This window comes from Telopea speciosissima, unplaced genomic scaffold (assembly GCF_018873765.1).
Source record: "Telopea speciosissima isolate NSW1024214 ecotype Mountain lineage unplaced genomic scaffold, Tspe_v1 Tspe_v1.0012, whole genome shotgun sequence".
Lineage (NCBI taxonomy): Eukaryota > Viridiplantae > Streptophyta > Magnoliopsida > Proteales > Proteaceae > Telopea > Telopea speciosissima.
Genome location: NW_025317348.1, coordinates 1231543 through 1244626, shown reverse-complemented (window position 1 = coordinate 1244626; position 13084 = coordinate 1231543). Strand labels below are relative to the sequence as shown.

At 46.8% G+C, this 13084-nt stretch overlaps 2 protein-coding genes across 2 annotated transcripts in view; one reads left to right on the top strand and one right to left on the bottom strand.

The window, feature by feature from the left end:
- Positions 1-338, top strand: part of LOC122647142 (NADH dehydrogenase [ubiquinone] iron-sulfur protein 2) — a 9775-nt gene extending 9437 nt beyond the window's left edge. The window contains exon 5 of the mRNA XM_043840630.1: positions 1-338. This exon is cut by the window's left edge and continues 1193 nt beyond it. The gene's annotated coding sequence lies outside the window, so the exon portion shown is untranslated.
- The window catches only part of LOC122647148 (ribosomal protein S1, mitochondrial-like), a 56825-nt gene extending 44406 nt beyond the window's left edge, over positions 1-12419 (bottom strand). The window contains exons 1-2 of the mRNA XM_043840636.1: positions 12244-12419; positions 5983-5991 (exon numbers count right to left, since the gene is read on the bottom strand). The gene's annotated coding sequence lies outside the window, so the exon portion shown is untranslated. The remainder of the gene's footprint in view (positions 1-5982; positions 5992-12243) is intronic.
- Positions 12420-13084: the final 665 nt, after the last annotated feature.

Sequence of the window (13084 nt, the reverse complement as noted above, 5' to 3'; positions counted from 1 at the left end):
GCTGACTAGTCGACCCAGTAGCGGGGGAGAGGGACGTTCTTGTCGTCCCGGAAGGAGAGGAACTGCTTTAGGGTAAGGTCCCCGGCTTGATGCACCGCAAGCGCCCCTTCTTCCGGAGGAAGGGGGCAGCTGCAGGAAGGGTGGGTTTCCCAATGGGGCCTTCCAAGAATGGCCTTTCCAGGGTGGGCCCCCCTCTGTCAATTGGGCGTCTCCACTACAACTAAAGTGGGACCAGCTTCGGATTGGTAGTCTGGGTAGTAGTACCAGTAGGCCCCTCCGATGATGAAGTGCTCTCAGCCGGGGGGCTTGCCCGTGGCCCGAAGGCACCGCCGGCAGGTCCAATTGGGCGATCAACTCCGGAGATCTTTCCATGGGAGAACCGATCGAGGGAGTTCCCGCTGAAACAAACCGCAGGATCCATTTCTCCACTGCGCTGCCGGCAGACTCCGAAGCTCCATTGGGGCAGGGCCGACCGGGGCTGTTTCCTGCGTATCGCAAAAAGCTACTACCGCCTGCCCGGCCCATCCTTCAAAATCATTAAGAGGAAGAGCAAACGGCAAATAACCCTCCTAGTTGTAGTGGAACACTTCGCCAATTCCACCTCGAATTTTAAAGAATAAAAATAAAAATTGTGGAGGCTTTATAACTCCATTAATGAGACGAACCAAAACCAGCTGGTCCCAAGTCTTCTCAAGTCTTTGAATCTATTTATTTTAATATTTATAGGCTATCTAACTCGTTTCTTCCTTCTTTCCTTCCTCTATCTTTCTTGTCTTCCTACTTACCTACTTACTGTTCCTTGTTGCTATCATCTAAGAAGAGGTAGAGGTCTTCTCTTAGTCTTAGAATAAGTCAGAAGGAAGACTAAGACTCCTTATGTACGATTCTATATTATGGACTTGTATAAGCATGGCTAACCAAGAAAAAGAAAGAAATACTGAACCCGGTACGGAAGAGAGTTTCTAAGAACCTTAAAGAATCATAGGCATAGAGGGCGCTAGCTAGGAATAGATTCCGGCTTAGGCTTAGTTGTCTTAGGCTTATAGGTACTAGGAATGGAGTGACTAAACCAATAGGAAAAAAAAGCTTCCCGGGAATAGGAAGCTTAAGGAAGGCATAATAGGAATAGCCTTAGGCTTTAGGCTTTGGTATTGAAGGAGGGAGCGGAGCGACCGATTTTCAAAGGAAAAAACGACTGCTTGGTCTAAGGTAGTGAGTTTGGTTCGCTGTAGTCTCGTTACGCTTAACGACTGAACTCGATGGTAGAAGGGAGGAATCAATTTTAGTCTAAGTCTTCTGAGTTTTAGGCTTAGGAATAAGAAGAATAGTGGGAAGGCGTAATAGTACTAGATTTCCCGGGGATAGGGAATAGTTGGAAGTAAGGATAGGAAGAGAGATATCTCTAAGCAAGCGTAGGCTCGGATCGGAAAGCAGTAAGGTAAGTAAGGGAGCAGAGCGACCGATTTCTAAAAGAAAGAAAAGACTATAGGACTCAAGCGCCGCCTCAAAGTTCCTTGTTCTGATCTTGCCTCAAAGGCTGCTCTATCACTGACAGTAGTGACCAAGGATGGTATTTTTGAATCAAGCTTGAGACTGTTCGGACCGGCCCTGACTCGGGAGACCGAATCGCTTCCTAGCAAATATGGTGAGCTCCCTCTTTCAAAGCAAGAAAAGAAAAATGGATAGACGTTGACTGATCAACCAAACGAGAGGGTTTGCAGGCAATAGCGACAGGGAAGGCAAACAAAACAACTCGCAGGGGAACAACGGCTTTCTTGCGTGCTTGCTTGCTGACTCCGCTCTTTATGGCTCGTTCTCTCTTTGTATTCCAGCAAACGGAGGGTGGTCTACGATCACAAACGGTGCAAACGGAGGGTGGTCTACGATCAGCGGCTTTCGCGCGAGTCGCTCAAGCGAAGAAAACTACAGGGGTGGTCGGAGACCAGCTCGACCGCAGGGTGGTCGTAGAGCAGCTAGCGCGCTCATGGAGTTGATTCTTGGGTAATCCTGGCGCCTACTAAAATAAGGGGGAGGTGGTGGTGTTTTCAGAAACCATGAAGGCAAGGTTATGGCAGCCTTTTCCCATTATAATGGTTTATGTACGATAACAATAGCTGAGGCGAGAGCACTTTTGGACGGTATTAGAATTGGTAAGGAGCTGCATCTTTTTGGGTTTAAGGTAGAAAGTGACTCGTTGCTTCTGGTGCACATGCTCCAAAAAAAGGTTCAGCCGGTTTGGACCTTAATGTATTACTGGAAGGAAATTTGGAAGCTTGTGGATGAACTGCAGATCTCTATATCTCACACATTCAGGGAAAATATTGGGGTGGCTGATGATTTGGCTAAAGCAGGATCTATCTCCCGACGAAATGAAGTGTTCCTTTCTGATTCGAGCTTACCGAGATCGATTCGGGTGAAGGTTAAACAAGATAATTTAGGCATCCTTCACTCTGGGAGAGGCGGCCCAATCTGCTGAAAACCAATCGATAGAAGAACAAAATAGTAGGCCATTTCTTCTGCTCCCCTTCACACCATTGAAGCTTATAGAGAAAGAAATTGCTTTCTCTGGCCCGATGAAATTCAACATTTTCTTCGCTCATTCGGCTTTGATTTTGTAATAGCTTCGTGAATAGAAAGGTGGAAAGCCGGCCGAATAAGCACTTTTATACTGAGTGGAGATTCCGACGGGAAGAAGTTGAAAGCCCCTACTCCTATAAAGTTGGAAAGATAAGCATTCGCTTTAGCCAAAGCCGGGACCGGGATAGAGAGATTTATATAGGCCTTGTGAGGAAAAGATTGAGATAGGACTCGCCATAACCCGATGTTAGAGTAAAGCATTCCCCAGAAAGAAAATAAGGCAAACCAGTCAGGCTATCGGGAGTTTGATTCCTAACAAGGGCTAACAACTCAAGCAATCTGCCTTTCTCTGTGTTGAAGAAGCACGGGAAGCAGAGGCACCAATGGTAGCATCAGTGCCAGCATAAACAGTAGCAGTGGGTAGCAATAATTCCTAATGAGGGATTTGAGGCGTAGCTTTATCTTTCGCTTGAGACTGAGTGCCCCCCTTATTCGTTCTCCGTACAAGCAGCAGGACTGGACAAAAAAGGTGTTAAAGGCGAAGTATGCTGCTTAGTTTCGTAGCTCCGTTTGCCAGGCATTCCCTAGGAATGATTCCCAATTGTCGGTATCATTGAAAACTTGTGATTCCGGTCAAGTCAACTACTTTTTTCAGCAGCTAGGGAATCGCCGGGTGAGAAGTAGGACAAAGATCTCAGTCAGAATTAGAGAATTTTTCACTTGGCACTGACTCTTTCTCTTTTGGTTTGGATCGGATTCAGCCCCAGACCTTGGTACGCTGAGGTTAAGCTTTTCCCGGGTTTCCTCTTGAAGCGGCGCAGCTCCCAATCCTGGCTTCTAAGCTCCAAGCCTATCTCCCACTTCCCATTGTGCTTTTGATTCCACCTCTCAATCGACGGGCGATTTCTAAATGCTTTGGCCCGGTAAGCGCTATGGACTAACTTCCTAACAGGCAGAGTTTGCAAAGGTACAGACAGTCCGATCTAGCCAGTGAGCAGAAGCGCTAATCACAAAAATAGCTCGTCAGTTAAGCTCTTCTGTGATGTCCCTATCATCTGTGCTTGCCGCCTTTTCACCACGGTTGGCTGACTCCGGCTTTCCAGTCTTCTCTTCTAAGGCTCTGGCTCCTTTAGTTTATTCTGAATAAATGTTGAAGGTCAGGCAAATCAGCCATGTTAGAGCCATCGGTCAATCGGGCAGTTCATGTAGTCTCTGAGAAGAAGAACGGGCCATCATCATTGTCTTGGCATCCCTGTGGAACGGAATCGGACTAGAGAAGCTGCTGCTGGTTTCGGTGATGGAGCCAATAAAGTTCAGATTGAATTTCTCACAAGGCAGTCGGGTTTTTGCCATCTTTCAACTCATTCGAAATCCTTTTCATTCGATGTGTTCCCATCCATTAAAGAAGAGGAAGAGACCTAAATTAGGAGCGAAAGCCACTACCCTCCTTTTGTTGTCTTTCAGACACCAGTTCAATAATCAGAGAAAAGAATAGGAAAGGCAAGGTTATGAAATAGGCAAAGCAAGCTCAGTCAGATTCAATTGACCGAGACTGGAAATGACTCCTAAAGAGGGAGGATTCCCGGGTTTCAGTGAGTGACGGGCTTAGGGGTGGGGCTTACCATGTTTAATAGAAGGCCAGCCTAGCCAAGCCAGTAGTAAGAGAGCTTACCACGGGAGAACCAACTACACTAAGAAAAAAAGACCCAGGGTGGGGTTCGTTGAAGAAACTCGATGGTCGCATTCTTATCTTTTAGTGGTCTCTTCAAAATATAGTATTGGATTGGAGTCCTGTAGGGAAATTTCTCTGAGGTCTCACTCTTGCCAGCTTTCTGTCCAGGGTGTCTCGTTCTCGGAGTGGTATCGTTCTAGGTTTCACTCTCCCCTTTCGTCATAAGGCGTGGTTCTGTCCCCTTCTTCTTCTTGAAGAGAAATATAGGCCCACTGGCATGGTTTAGTCAATTCAACGTCCGCTGTGCTTTGGTAATAAGAAATCCCGAATAGCAATACGTCTTTGTCTTCGTCAGCCCCAAATCCTTTAGTTGAGTGCCGACCTACCAACATTGAAAGGATAGTGTTTCAAAACACTTTTCAAAATACAATACCTTATCCTTTAGCCATGTTTTTCAAATACCGAAAATAGCTAGCCGAGAAAAGGTCTGCTTCCAAAGTCAGTCCAAAAAAAAAAGCAACAAGGGATGACTTGAAGAAATTAGGGATTACCTTGAATGTGGAGAATGCGCCTTAGCTGGAGACCGACCATATACCATATCTTGGGTTGTGGGCTACTCTGAAAGGAGTGGTGACCCAGCGCGATAGGTTGCTTTTACTAATACTGGACTGGCTTCCTGGTCAAGTCAGCCTCCTTTAGTTTGTCTTACGGACGGAGTGGGCTTTTCCCCAATGGGGTGACGCTTGAAGGCAAGTAGGCTATTGAGACGCAAATAATTACCTTTTCAGCTTACACGGAATGGCTATGGCTCTGGAATGTCTTCTTCTCAAATAGGGTAAAGCCCCCGCGCTAACATACAAAACTGGTCACAGAAAAGGGCAAAAGAGACGAAGGCCAAAGCCCTTCCGATGTTGGGGGGGCAAAGAGATATTCCTTCCACTGCTACTGCTTCTATGCCTACTGACTGCTACTCGTCCAGATGCGACCTATGTCATTGATGTCGGTGGATCCAGGTCGTCAACGTACTTTCGAAGAGGCGCTTTCTTCATCTCCATCTCGATCAATATCTACACCTGGATGTGCTGCTATTTCAACAAGGGTCTGAAAGAGCTGATTCAACCCAGCAAACGGAGGCATTCAAGCCGGAGACCTGAGAAGGATTCTCTTTCCTTTTTCTTCTTATACGTCATTTCTCATGAGTTTCTCGAGTTTGGCCTTTCCTCTGCCCAGAAAGTCGCACAATTGTCCAAGGATTGGGAGAACCGGGAATGGTGGAAACGGACGGATATCGAACTTGAATTGCCCGAAGAGAAGGCGGTACAGGCAACTAGGCAGTCTATTCTTTGGATGTTGGATCTCACGAGTGGCCGTTCTACCTTTCAGTCCTGCTAAAGCGAGAAGGGCAAAGAAGCATTTCACGAGTCATATGAGGACTTTTTGGCTAATGAGCGCCTTCAGCATAAGGCAATTCATGATAAATGGCTGAACGATAGCATTCAAATGAAAATGGAAAATGATTCTCTACGCATTCAGGTACAGGAGATGAGTGAGGAGATGCCCCTGTTAAGGATTGAGAATGAGGAGTTGAAGAGGCAGGTGGAAGAGTTGGAGAGGGGGAGAGCCTCATCCCAATATGTCTGTGCCCGAGCAGGTTTTTGGGAGAGTGAAGTTGCACGATTGTCGGCAGACAACAAGCTTCTTCGGAAGAGGCTTCGAGCTCGAGACCCGAGTACCGTTAGCGAGGATTCTTACTTCTTTGGGAGACTCTTGCCTTTTTGCATGTATTTGCTTGTCTTGCCATGATGTAGAGAGAGTACCGATGATGTAGGAAAAAGAGTAATGTAAAAGTAAAGTAGCTTGGGAATGTAAATAGGTTTTTCTATTTATTGGCCTAAGATTTTCTATTGTTTTCTGCAAAAATGCTTTTGAAAAATCCGTCATTTATCATCATAGGCCAATATATTAGATGAGTAAATAAATAAATATTTATATATAACCTGAAACTAATTCTTTCCCGGGTGAAAATAGCCCCAGTATGAGGGCGGCCATTAGGCTGCCAAAATGCCCCAGTAGAAGACTAAAAAATTCCTAAAAAGCCCGTGTAGTTTAATATTTACAAAAAAAGCCCGGGTGGAAATGCCCTGGTTTTGGGTTTCAGAAAGGAAATAAAGGCTCAACGTGGTTAAGCAAAGGGATAAAAATGGATTGATGGGAACACCAAAAATGGCCTCTCTTCATTTCAAGATTGATCGGTACATCTCGAAACTCTTAAAATATTCAAGCATAGTTTTTTTACCATCATGGAGTGGAGTTTACTGGCTCAGGAAGTTCATATCCATCCATATAGGTAAGAATAAGCGCGTCTCCAGAAAATACCTTTTTTACCAAAAAATAGGGACCTTCGTAGTTTGGCTTGAATTTTCCCCGTGGGTCTTCCTAGGATCTTCTTGAGCACTAAATCCCCAATTTTTAAACTTCGAGGTCGAACTTTCTTGTCATAAGCCCGTGCTATTCTTCTTGGATAACACTGGCCATGGCAAATCGTGTTTAGGCGCTTTTCCTCGATCAGATTAAGCTGGTCATATCGTCACCCATTCTGCTTCTTCAAGTTCAGCTTCCATCAAAACGCGCAGAGAGGGGACTGATCTACGACCACCCTCGATCGGGAGGACAGCCTCCATTCCGTATACGAGAGAATATGGAGTGGCACCGGTTGATGTTCGGATTGAGGTGCGATAAGCGTGTAGAGCATATGGAAGCATGTCGTGCCAGTCCTTGTATGTCACTGCCATTTTTTTGATAATCCTCTAAAAGTTCTTATTTGCAGCTTCAACAGCACCATTCATTTTTGGGCGATACGGAGAGGAGTTGCGGTGAGTGATTTTGAACTGTTCACACATCTCCCTCATTTGCTTGTTCTTCAAATTTCTCGCATTATCCGTGATTATTTCGTTGGGGAGGCTGTATCGGCAGATGATGTTATGCTTTATGAATTTCTGCACGTGTGTATGTGTGATGTTGGCATATGATGCTGCCTCTACCCATTTTGTGAAAGAATCTATCGCCACTAGAATGAAACGGTGTCCGTTGGAAGCGTTAGGAGTGATCGGCCCAATGACGTCCATACCCCATACCGAAAAGGGCCATGGAGTTGTCATATTATGTAGCTCGGTGGCAGGAGCATTGATCTTATCAGCGTAAATTTGACATAAATGAAACTTCCGGACATGTTGGCAGCAGTCGCTTTCCATTGTTGACCAATCCAATAGAAGCCCATACGCAGAATCTTCTTTGCTAGCATATGGCCGTTCATGTGGGGACCACAAGCTCCCTCGTGTACATCCCTCATGACTTTCTTAGCTTCCTCGGCGTCAACACACTTCAAAAGGATATGATTCTACGGCTTCTTAGAAAGTGTTCCCGCACTGACGAAGAATTGCGCGGCTAATCTCTGGATGGTTCTTCGGTCTGTGGCCGTGGCATCAGGAGGAAAGGTTCTGTCTTCCAGGTACGTCTTGATGTCATGAAACCACGGCTTACCTTTCCGCTTCTCCTTCTTCGATTGCCAAACAGTATGCAGGATCCTCTGTCACTTCGATCTCTATTGGCCGGATATCAAGACCTTCTGGGATACTGATCATGGAAGCTAGTGTGGCCAATGCGTCAGCAAACTGATTCTTCGTCCCTCGGAAGCGAAAGGCGAGCCAGCAAACTCCGGCAACAAGCAAGGGCCCGACTATATACAACGGCTAGCTGATCGTAGACCACTCTCTCCCGGTGGTCGAGCTGATCTACGAGCACTCTCTCCCGGTGGTCGAGCTGATCGTAGAGCACCGTTGCCTTGACTCTGTTAGGGGCGCATCCGGCTTCTTGCTTGCTGGGGCGCGTAAGCCCGTTTATCTAGCGGTAGGCCTTTTCTTGCTGCTGATCGTAGACCACCCTTATGATTAGAGTAGGCCTTTTCTTGCTGGGCGCGCGCCTGACTCGAGTAGGGGCTCATGGAGTTGCTTGTTCGTTGTCCGCCACTATGCGTCCTTGCCTACCTATCCACGAGTATTTGACGCATTGGTGGTAAGTGGATGGCACAATGTGATGATCGTGCATCCAGGGACGACCAATAAGAGCGTTGTAAGATGTATCGACATCTATGACGAGGCGCTCGGAGAGTGCTTTGATGTCGCTATTCACAGTCTGTTATTTTTTACTGCAAGAACAAAACAAACACACAACTTCCACCTACATACAAGCCCAGCCAATGGCTCGGAAAAAAGAAGGATTCATGGCGGTAATAAATTCAAAGTAAATAAATTCGTAGATAAGCATAGTTGCAAGTGCCTTCATCGATTACAAAAAAAAATGAAAGAAAAAAGAACTATAAGCGCGCTTGCTTCGGCGAAACCCTTCTCCGCCGTAACGGGGTTTGTGAAGGTGACCCTCTTTCGGGCGAGAGGGTCACCGATAAGAACCAAAACTCTTCTTCTCATCAGCCGGATGACCAGCCAGTCAAGACAGATTTGTCAATGCCCATCCTCTCCCTTCCGAGTTCTATTCTTTGGGATAGTTTCATTCCCTCGGGATTAAGGTAGGCCAGGGGATTCAGTGGATGGAGGAGTCCGCCGGGGCAGGCCAATCAAATCGACCATAGATAGGGATCGGTCCCCTATGTATGGAGTAAGGGGGGTTGAGCAGTATCCGTTGATCAACTCCAGTCTCCGGGAGGTAATTCATGAGAGGCAGGCATTCAGAAGGGATTCAATCAGATGTTATCCCGTAAGGAATTTTCTATCCGGTTCGGACCGGGGTAAACATTCAAGGTTTCGAAGGGTCCTTGGACACTCTCCTAATAAGGAGAGGAAAAGGCAGTGTTCATTGATAAATAAACCACCTCTTCAATACAATAAAATCCTTTTCTTTTCTCTTCATCCGCTCCGCTGTTCTATCCACTGTTCATCGAGAATGAGGGGTTAGGGTTTTTTATAGATTCGACTGACTCTTCATTCATTCCTTTCCAATCCAGTCAATCCCTTCATTGATTCGGAGGAATACATTTCGGGGACCTCAATCCAAATCTGGTATCGATCCATGACGCTCTACTGCCTCTCCCGCCTCAGAACTTATTCTATCCGCTAGCCCAGCAGTCAGAGATAAAATAGACTATCCATCCAACAAGCAACGTCTTCGCGCTAGCGCGCTCATCCGTTGCGCGTTAGCACGCGCATCCGTCTTCTTGCTGGGTGCCTTTGGGGAATAAGATGATTCGAGATTCGATCTGCTGGCCCACTGACTGAACGATGATTTCCTCCCTAGCTGCGAGTAGACCGATTGAAACCGTGAATCCGAAATCCGATACTCCTGTTGGATTCGATACCAGCCTTCCCTGACTCATCGTCTTGTCTTAAAGCCGGGAATGGAAATAGATAGTAAATGAGCCGTGAAGTCGGCGGAACAGAAAGAAATGTTGGGGATGGTTTTGAAAAAGCCTCTCTATCCGGAAGTAGGGAATCCCGTGCTTGCATATCCCGGTTTTGAGACAGACCATCGCCGATAAAGGTTGAATCTACTATCGCCTGCCAGGTCATTCAATCTCTCTCACTCCCAGGGTTTAGCTCCCGACTGGAGGGAGAGGGGCAAGGCATTAGGGATAGCTGCTTCCGTCTCCAGTAATGGATGGAGTTGGTGGTAGTGAAATATTTCGGAGTAGCCGTAATGGAAGAACTTATGGCTTGGTTTTCGTTTTTCGGCCCTCTTCCCCGCCCTACGAATCAAACATCTCCGGGCATCTGGTTTCAAAGAGAGATTGGTTAGTCGCCTTCTGTTCATTCTTACCCCGCACTACCGGACCCCCATTGGTTAAGTTGGGGCAAGAATAGCTATCGGGCTACGATCACAGGCCGGGCCGACCCTCCTTGATTCTAGTCTAGTTTGAGAGGGAAAAGTCCCATCCGTTCCAGAAGTTGCAGATAAATGGAAGGCTTAAATACCAAAAACTACGGAGGCATGATCTACTAAAAAAATGAATGGGTAAGCCCGGTGGTTCAAGTCGAGCCTAGCCTGGTGCTGCCCTATTACGTAAAGGGGGGACTGGTTCAAGGCCGTAATCTACGGGATCAACAGAAGCTTCTCTTGGTCGGCCTTACTCAAATAGGGGCGAAATGGGGTTCTTTGTTTACCAGGGAAACTCCATTGCTAGGCCCACCTGGATATAGGCTCGTACAGAGACAAGACCCAGTGACAGATTCATTTCCAGAGTCAGATCGAGTGGAATCTGTCCCAGAAGTGGGGCCAAGCCAGGGGCAGTGGGGGATTGAGATCGGGCCGGGCCAACAACCAACATCAGCTTCTAGGGATAGTAGGTTTTTTTTAATCCAACCATTCTAGTGGACTGGTCGAGGCCAGCAGCATCGACAGAGCCAGTGCCGGTTGTGCGAAGGCAGCAGATCGGGATCGAAGAGCAGTTGTTTAGCAGAGGTATGAGCCCGACATCCCATTATGTTCCTTTCGGAATCCAGCATCCGATCCTTTATTGGAAACACCTCACGATTGCACCTCACTAATCAATCATCTAGCTAACTGAACCGGATAACTTACCGGGACACTAACTCCTTAACATTCAACTCAGCGAAATCAAGATATTTGAGGGTGACCTATCTCTACTATACTTGGCTCTGGATGGCAAACGAACTAATCCCCAAAAGATCTACAAGTACTGATAGAAAGAGTTTAGTCAGACAGGACCTGCTACTTCCCGAAACTGGATAGAGGGGAGGTCAGGGGGGAGGTATATGAGTCAGGCATGGGCCCGCTTAACCAACCTATCGCTTCTCTCGGATGCTGTCTCGGAGCGTAAGGATGGAGTCTCGCTCAGTAAAGAGAGTTGTAGATTCGTAAGATCATGATAGAGTCTCCGCGCGCTAGCGCGCTACAACTAGCGGAGCAGCCTGCGGAAAAAGGCTAGCGCGCTACTCTGGCTCGCTTCTGAAAGCGGAGCTCGCTGCTTTTCGCCGTAGCTTGCTGCTCGCTCGCTGTCTACTAAACGAGCCTTCACTGCCCGCCCGGCCCCTATCTTTAATCTTAAGTAAAGTGAAGTCAAATCAATGAAGTGAACAGCCCAACCTCTTTGTTTGAAGCTTTGCCAGGGCTGCCCGCGCCTTGTTGAAGCTTTGCTTCCCCTAATTCCGAAACACAACAATAGACTTGCATGCAACTATAGTATAGGAAAAAGCTTCTCTTTGATAGCGGTCATAGGGGGGTTCAGAAAGGATCTGATCGTAGATAGAGACTTAAACCTGTGCGGGGGTAGGGGCGGATGTAGCCAAGTGGATCAAGGCAGTGGATTGTGAATCCACCACGCGCGGGTTCAATCCCCGTCGTTCGCCCATCAATAAATGGACCATTTGTTACGGAGACACAAGACAAACCTTTCCCAACAAGAAATAATTTTTTCTGCAAGAGTCATCTCGAGGCTTTCAAACGCATCCAAGCAATTGGTATCCGATTGAAACATAGAAACCATAGATTCGCGTCGCCTACTTGCTGAAAGCACAAATGGAATGGCTGATCATGAATTCTATGAAGTTTTTAAGACCTAACTAATCAGCCTTACACTTTTGAGTTCATAATGAATGAAATGAACCCCCGGATGAAGAGAAAATATCCCAAGCAGTGGGAGCCCCGAGACCTGGTCGTGACGATCCCTTTCTTAGTGTCGGAAATTATCTTGAGACTGATCGGATCTCCCGTAGACACCCGAGAGACCTCCACAAGGCAGGCTAAAAGAGTAAGAGGACAACAAGCAAAGAGTTATGCTTTCATTTCTTTGTTGAGATTGAAATCAAGCGAAGAACCAAGCAACGGAAAAGCGCGCTAGCTGATCTACGAGCACCCTTGCTTCTTTGGTCTACGATCAGCTCACAAACCTATTACTAAGACGCGTTAGCATGCTTTGACGCGGTAGCGCAGCAATCAAACCAAAACTCTTAAGGGTCTACGATCAACGGTGGTCTACGATCAGCTTACTCAAATAGGGGCTCCCTCCGTTGCTTGCTTGTTCTGGTGATCTACGACCACCGCCTTACTAATAATTGGGCGGAAGGACTTTCTTCTTTGCTGCTTAGCAGCCCCAACGACAAACGAACCGTAGGGCGGGGCATTTTCGGGGAGTAGCCGGCTTCCTTCTTACTTATGTGATGTGAAGTGCTATATGAAAATCAACACCTTTTCTCGATTGGAATACGGATGAGATCAGAGACGCCATCATTGGGGCAAACGATGCAATAGCTTCGGTTAGAGCAAAGCCCAAAATAGCATAACCAAATGATTGTTTAGCCAATGATGGATTTCGCGCCACGGAATGGATCGAGGAACTAAGGACGTTTCCAATACCGACAGCAGCTCCCGCTGAAGCAATTGTAGCAGCTCCGGCACCTATTGATTTTGCACCTTCTAACATCTTTTTCTTAGTTTTCTCGTCACGCTTTTTTTTCCTTCGCGATTCCCTGGATTCCTCGTCGATTCTTACCCACGTTCTTTTTCTTTTCTCTGGAGCATCTCACTTTGAATGAAATGCATTCTTTTCGATACAGTAGGGTACACTGAACACCAACCCATTCTCGATTTCCGTTTTTCAACAAAAACTTTTTCTTGCCATAAAGGATCACATCACCCCTTTCCTTTTTCGCCCGCCAAAGAACAAGTAGCCTTTGCCGCCTATTAATTCATTACGGGAATGCAAATTATCTATCAGGCGGTACGGGAACCATGTTATCCAACAGATTAAAGGCATCATAGAGAGGGAATGAGAAAGAGAGAGGCGATCGGAGTGAGGAGGGACGAAGC